The 7,573-nt window shown below is 42.7% G+C and overlaps 2 long non-coding RNA genes across 2 annotated transcripts in view; both read left to right on the top strand.

Annotated features, from left to right (window-relative positions):
* The window catches only part of LOC148128753 (uncharacterized), a 271,070-nt gene that overhangs the window by 104,747 nt on the left and 158,750 nt on the right, over positions 1-7,573 (top strand). The window lies entirely within an intron of this gene.
* On the top strand, positions 2,272-6,871 carry LOC148128754 (uncharacterized). The gene is made up of 2 exons (XR_015745923.1): positions 2,272-6,764; positions 6,796-6,871. It is a non-coding gene; the product is annotated as an uncharacterized LOC148128754 (long non-coding RNA).

Raw genomic sequence — 7,573 nt, 5'->3', positions numbered from 1 at the left:
GTTGGCTTTCATACCTAAGACATGACTAGAACTCACTGTCTCCTGGTGATTGGCCCAATGTCATCCAGTTGGCTTTCATGGCTAAGGCAGGACTAGAACTCACTATCTCTTGGTGGTTGACCCAAAATCACCCAGTTGGCTTTCATGCTTAAGACATGACTAGAACTCACTATCTCCTGATGGTTGACCCAAAATCACCCAGTTGGCTTTCATACCTAAGACATGACTAGAACTCACTGTCTCCTGGTGATTGGCCCCAATGTCATCCAGTTGGCTTTCATGGCTAAGGCAGGACTAGAACTCACTATCTCTTGGTGGTTGACCCAAAATCACCCAGTTGGCTTTCATGCTTACGACATGACTAGAATTCAGTATCTTCTGGTGGTTGACCCAAAATCACCCAGTTAGCTTTCATGCCTAAGACATGACTAGAACTCACTGTCTCTCAGTTTCTAGTCTGATACCCTAACCACTACACCAAAGTGGCTCTTAGTGTATGCATGGGAGTCTGTCTGTAAAGAACAGGACCTCAGGACTCTTTTGTGACCCTGATCTTGATGGAACTACCAGGTTTTCAAAAACATCATAAGCACCATCAAAGGTGGGAGCCATAGGAATCTTGGAGGAGATGCTGTTCCAGCTGCTTAGGTTCCAATAGATGACATTGTTTTATCACAAATCGGTTAAATGTTGGAAATGAAATCAGACACCAGGTCCATACTGCCATATGTGGTGGACATGCCCCAAAGCCAAAAAACACTGGAAGAAAATACACACATGGCTGGAAAATATGATAAGACAACAAATAGATCTGAAATCTGAGACATTTTTGTTGAGCATGATTCCAGGAAATTACAATAAGGGTAACACATATTTGGTTCTACACATCCTAACAGCAACTAGGATTACATATCTGGGAGTTGAAGTCCACAAGTCTTAAACTTGCCAAGTTTGAAGGCCCTTGGTCTAGTCTAGTGGTGGGATTGACAATTTTTTACTCCTGGTTCTGTGGGCGTGGTTTGGTGGACGTGGCAGGGGAAGGAGACTGCAAAATCCCCGTTCCCTCCCCAGTCCCCACTGACCTGCTTTCCAGCTCCGTTCTCCTGTGCAGGGCAACCAAAGGAGACCCAGACGATCAGCTGGCACTCAATGGGAGGCAGAGAATAGATGGGGGAGGGGCCAGTCAGATGTGGGATTTGCCGGTTCTCCAAACTGCTCAAAATTTCCGCTACTGGTTCTCCAAAACTGGTCAGATCCTGCTGAATACCCACCTCTGACGCTAACCCCATGGACAAACCTTTAGGTTGAAAGCTGTGGTTAGAATGCACTATGGCAGGCTGACTCTGCCCGCAGCCAGGAGTTTGATCCTGACCGGCTCATGATCGACTCAGCTTTCCTTCCTTCCGAGGTGGTGAAAATGAGGACCCAGATTGTTGGGGGCAAGAGGCTGACTCTGTAAACCGCTTAGAGAGGGCTGTAAAACAATATATATGGGGGGTGGGGGCTGCTAGAGGTTCGAGTTCGGGCAGACCCATAGCTAACGTTATGGCTGGTTTGGCAAACCGCCAAATCCCTCCCACGGCTGGCCCTACCCACCCCACCTCTCCCCAGAGTCTCTGTGCGGCCCGTTTTGGATAAAAAGTAAGTGCACGGCCTGCATGGAGGCTCGGGGGAGGCGGGAAATTACGCCTCCCGGAAGTTCCAGAATCCTGTTTCTGGCCTCTGGAGCTGGGGGAGGCTGTTTTCACCATCCGAGAGGCTCGAGGAAAGCCTCCGGAGCCTGGGGAGGGTAAAAACGCAATGCCCCCCCCTACTGTGGTGCAGGAGGCCGGCTAGGCCACGCCCATCCTGGCCACGCCCACCCAATTGCTGAAATTTTTGAGGCCCACCCCTGAGTATACAAGTCTAAGGGCTGTTGCTGTGGTAATTGCTTCACATCCGTTTCCATTCTTCATTCAGCCTATGATTGGCCCCTGGAGAAGGTCAAAGGTGAACTGGATTCTCAAGCCAGATCTAATCTTTTACTGTACGATGCTGGTTGTGGCCAGCTCTCTCACAATTAAGGACAATGCACATCATTATAAACCTTGGCATTTTTCCAGTAGGCTAGAATTGCAGATTTACCTGTTTGTCCTTCTTGGGTAGCGGCCTATTAAAAAAGCTGATAGTCTGTACAGGAAATGTTTACGAATCAATGGAGGGTGGAAAGAGAAGAAGGGGAAAAAAAATATTGGCAGGGACTTTTTTTTTACAAAACCCATGCCAGGTTTTTGCTAGAGATTTGGTTGCTTCCTGGTTACTGTATTTACCGATGGGGTGGAGAAGGAAACCAGGCATTTAACGAAATAATTACATTCAGGAGTGGAGCAGCAGAAAAGGGGACAGGCAGAAAACTACTAGATTTGCAAATGCTGGATTAAAAATAAAGGAAGGCTTTGCATTATTTTGAGAATGAGCGCAAGTCAACCAATCCAATCGACCCAATGTTCTAAATCGAGCTAATGAATCAGATTGGACTTGAAGATAAATTGGATGTATGTGCAAATGTATTCTGTCTCCAGAGCTGTGTTTCACAAACCCTGACAACTTTTAAGACGGCCTTCAACTCCCAGAATTCACTAACCAGCATCTAAAACATCTTTAACAATCCAAAAGATTCAGCAGCCAAAGATGACAAAACAGAAATAGCAGCTGGAATGTCCATGTCCATAGATCTGAAGTAGGAAAGCAGTGGTTTCCCCCCGCAATTCTCAATGGAAGTAAACATTGGTCTTTGAAGAAGCTGCATGGAAAGGCTTTTGGACTCAGCTGTTGGAAAAGACTCTTGAGAATAATACCGTGGATGGCCAAGAAAACAAAACAAGTGGTTCAACAGAACAAATCAATTTAGATTTTTCTCCTCCAAAGAACGTACAACCAGTAGTTCGGACATGTTATGTAAAGAGCCAGCTTTCTGGAGAAGTCCCTAATTATGGAAAAGGTGGAAAGAAAAGGAAGATTGTGAAGAGCAATGTTGGAAGAAATGTCCACCTGGATTCAGTTCCAAGGGGTGAGAAAGACACTGGAAACATGGAGGCTGTTTGGAAAGATGGTTTAATGGTGAAGCAGAACCACCAAGCTACGTGTCATTCTGGGTAGCTGACCACATGGAGTGGAGAGTGAGATATATTTACACCGTCTGTTGGGCTTTGAACTTGCTTCCTGTTCCTGTGGCAAGGGTATTTATTCTATTGGTTGCTGTCAGGCTCCCATGGGGCCATTCAGGGGTAACTTTGTAGGTTGTCTTGAGTTCCAAGCCTGGTTGAATCTTGCTGGGTGATGTAATGAAGGGGGTTTGGGCAATTCCTATTATGCCTTAATGGCTTTGCCCTGAAGGATCTTGAGTGAGGGCCTTTGCTTATGAATAAACCTAGGAGGAGAGTGTGGGCTATTGAGTCTGCTTCCTGCCTAAAAAAAAACATGTTTCTCCATTTTCTCATCCAGGGAAACATAATATTCTGCCTTTTTAATATTTCATTCTTCTAGGAGTGGGTGGTAACTTCCTACAGCAAGGTAAATAACTTATAGTGGCTTTGGGGGCGCTGATGGACCACTTGAAAGACCAACTTTGGGCCTGATCATTCTAGAAAAGGTTGTCATTTACAGCTAAGGTTGACTTGATGGCACATCATCAATGAGACCAAACCCCCCACTAGATTCTGGTTTTCAACCAGTTTAACAAGCCTTGCCACTTTTTGCTAGTTATGTGGGTTGTAAGTTATACAAACAGATCTTGCAGTATAAAGGCGTTAATCCAAAAAGGCATATTGTCTGATACATGGGGTGCTATCTTGAACCTTGAAAGTGAATGGAATTACTAGTAGACTTTGGCATATGACAACAATTGAGCCCAAAATTACTGTTGCTAAGCAAGACAGTTGCCAAGTGAGTTTTTGTCCCATTTTACGACTTTTGTCGTTGTTAAATGAATCACTGCAGTTGTTAAATTAGTAACATGGTTGTTAAGTGAATCAGGCTTCCCCATTGGCTTTGCTTGTCAGGTCACAAAAGGGAATCTTATGACTGCAGGATGCTGCAACTGTCATAAATATGAGTCAGTTGGACACATGATAGGAATTTTGCAACAGCTGTTAAAATGTGAAAGAGTCATGTCCAAAAATAGAATTAAAATCAAAGTGAATTTGGAGGTATAAGGGCTCCTGCTTTGGGCAGGGGGTTGGACTAGAAGACCTCCAAGGACCCCTTTCCAGCCTTATAATTGTAGGTCTGTCACTGCTACCTAATCCTTTTATCTGATTCTACTAAACACCCAAGGTCAAAGTACATGAAAATATTTGTATAGGAAACCACCCAAATGTTTGACTATATTGCAGTAAAATTTATTTATATTTTATTATTATTTATTAATAATAATTTATTATTAAATTTATATGCCCTCCCCATTTAATAAAGCAAACACAGTGCAAAAAACAGGAATAAATCAAGCACCAGGCTGCCTCTGAAACATTATATGTTAGAATAGGCATTAATATATTTCTGTTAACATTTGAAATTATGTGCCAAAGCAAGCCGCTTTGCTACTTCCTGGTTTTCTTCTCTTTCACGAATGCTTTCAGAATCAAAGGTTGCAGAAGGAGTAGGTTAAAGGCAAATATTTCACTAGAAAACTGTAGACTAGAGACCCTATACTGGTGACATGCGGTGATGTCGTTATACAGGTTTAGCAATGGCTGAAAAATGGACTTAAATGGATGCTAAGCGAGCGGCTTCTATCTTCAACCCACCAACGTTGCATTTCCTGTTCAAAATTTACTAGCTTGATTCTGCCACCTCGTGGCCAGAAAAATGTGCGCATTAATGAGATTTTAGTGAACTCATCAGTCCAACAAACTCCAACAAACCATCCCCACCCCACCCCACCCTCTAATACAGGCGTCTCCAGACTTGGCAAGACTCGTGTACTTCAACTCCCAGAATTCCTCCCTGCTGGCTGAGGAATCTTGGGAATTGAAGTCCACTAGTCTTAAAAGTTGCCAAGTTTGGATACCCTCGCTTGAATATAACATATTAGGGGGTAGTTTTCTGAAAACACACACACACACACACCCCACCAGCCCAATATAAACGCAGGTTCATTTCATTGCAACACTCCTCCTCTGGTGGATGCAAATTCTGGAGGATTCTTTTACAGGATGAAATCACGTTTGAATGAAAATGTTCCATGCAAATTAGAAATATACTGTGTGTTTTTCTTTTGGGTGTTTTTATTAACAAAGCTGACCTTTATATAGCCCATCCTGAATTAATCTAAACATTCATCCAAAGAGCGCTCCAACATAGCCCTCGCTAGGACACCGTTTTGCTTAAACAAGGGGCACTTGGGGCAAAATTGTTTTGTGGTTTTTAACAGAGAACTGTTAAAATTGTGGCTGTCTAAAAATCGGTAGCCTGATTTTTTTTAATTTTTTGGTTGGTCTATTTCTAGGTGCCAACTTGTTCAGGAAACTTGTGGCAGAATTTAGAGTAGCCTAAGCACTTTCTGGATGGGGGCAGATTTTATCTCCCAGAATTCTTCAGCTAACATGACTTTGCGGAGAATCTTGGGAGTTGGAGTCCACATATCAAGAGGAAAGTTGATTTTTCAAAACTGCAGAACATTCCTCTCAACGCCTTGATGAAATGCCTCGATGCAACTATAGATTCCCTTTAAAAAAAAACACCCATATTTTAATTTTCCACAGTAAAATGTCTCAATACCCCCAACCCCCCATTAAACCTGGTTATCAGTGCTTTCCTTCCTTCACTAAATCCTCCCATGGTTAAATCTGTTTTTTTTTCAAGAACTGTGGCATTGTTCAACATAGGGAAGAGTGTAAACAGTTCCTTTATTAGATTAACAAAGTTCACCCATTGCTCCTGATCTTTTCATAGTTCCCAGAAATAAAATAGAAAAAAAAAACCAGACAGCTTTTATTTATTTTGCATAGTTAGCTGATAGGATTTCAAGCCATTTTTTCAATCCCAATTTGCCTTCCCAGTCAAAGTAATTGCTGCAGCGCCTTTAAATCAGAGGCAAAAACATTTGCTTTACAATAGGACTGTGCGGTTTGGTGTTTTATTGTTTTTTTTAAAAAACAGATCTATAGAGCAATTTGTTTTCATTTTGGAAAAGACAGACTACATATTTTTTTTTTTTACATTGATATTTCCAGGGTCTTTTGAGATTAGATTTTCCACATTTTCATTCCAGTTCATCAATGATGCCAGGAATAGAGACTGCACAAACCACAAATTAAACAACCCTTAGAGATGAGCGATTCATCAATTAAAAGCTTTCCTTGCTGTTTTTTTTTTTTTTTTAAGTTACAGTACAAAAAGTTGAGCAAGAAGGAACAACTGTGCACCTTATTTTCTTGACTGTTTCCCTCCCCTTTCCAGTTTTGGCAAAATATATTTCTGGACACAGCCAGTATTTGTCTGTTTAACTATTGTGGATACTTATTTATTGGTACCCAGGGCATTCTGCTTCCCAACTTGAGATCAAAATTAGAAGGTTAAGTGAACTAAAGTGAAATACATAATGGATGTGACAACTCTGCAAAGCTGTCAGTGTTTAGAAGACAACAGTTGCCAGGCCTCTCAGTCCTCCTTTGCTGCCCTGTGTAATTTACTCACCGTGGAAAGACCTGAGTAACTTTATCAAGCAAGGGGAAAGAGTGAGTGGACATAATTCTCTCAGGCTACCCAGTGTAGGCTGCTTATGAGTGCAGGCTGCTTAAGGGAAAGGGAGAGAAGGAAAGGGGGAAAGGGAAGGGAAGAGTGTGAGAGAGAGGAAAAGGAAGGGAGGAATAAAGGAGGGAAGTGGAAGGGAGGAGTGGGAAAGGAAGGGAAGGGTGTGAGAGGAGGAAGGAAGGAAGGAAGGAAAGGATTTTCATATTCTAGGAACCCTTTCAAGTGCTGGTGTTGCATCATGCCCATTTCTAAATCATCCCCCCCCCCACACACAAAAATCTCCCAACATACAACTGACAACAGAACTTCTCAACAGGCAAGCAGAAGCTAAAGTTCTGGGTTCTGGAGCAGGGATGGGGGAATTAAAGATGACCCCCCCCCTTTACTTGCATGATTGACTTTTTTGGCTCCGCCCTCCCCACCTGCTTGCATTCAGATGTTCAAAATGCCACCCTTCGGCTATGTTGCAGAACCTGGTAGATGTTGTTGACTCGTGCCCTTCCAATCAAGAGCACCATCTTGGTTAACATTACTACAAAGGGCCAACATGTTGTGTTCAACCCAGGGCAAATTCAACTGGTCAGCATGTGCCTGAAAATTGTGTAGAGGTCAACAGAATTCTCGTTTACAGCCACGAAAGGTTGCACATTACATACAAGGTATCCCCTGCCTTAAGAGTTTGAAAGTAACTGATTGGACAAGTTAATGGCTCAATGAAGTGGACAAAAGCTGTTTTTCTTCTTCTTCTTGTTACGTGCAACTGATCACAGATCAGTCTCAGGACAATAGTTCTGAGGGATTTCTAAGCATCTTGAGAATATGGCTGTAAGAGGCTTCATAA

This window comes from Notechis scutatus, chromosome Z (assembly GCF_049901735.1).
Source record: "Notechis scutatus isolate UNSWTSFEM ecotype Mainland chromosome Z, rNotScu1.2, whole genome shotgun sequence".
In the NCBI taxonomy this organism is placed as follows: Eukaryota; Metazoa; Chordata; class Lepidosauria; order Squamata; family Elapidae; genus Notechis; species Notechis scutatus.
The sequence above is the reverse complement of the archived record's forward strand: the minus strand, read 5'-3'. Positions and strand labels throughout refer to the sequence as shown.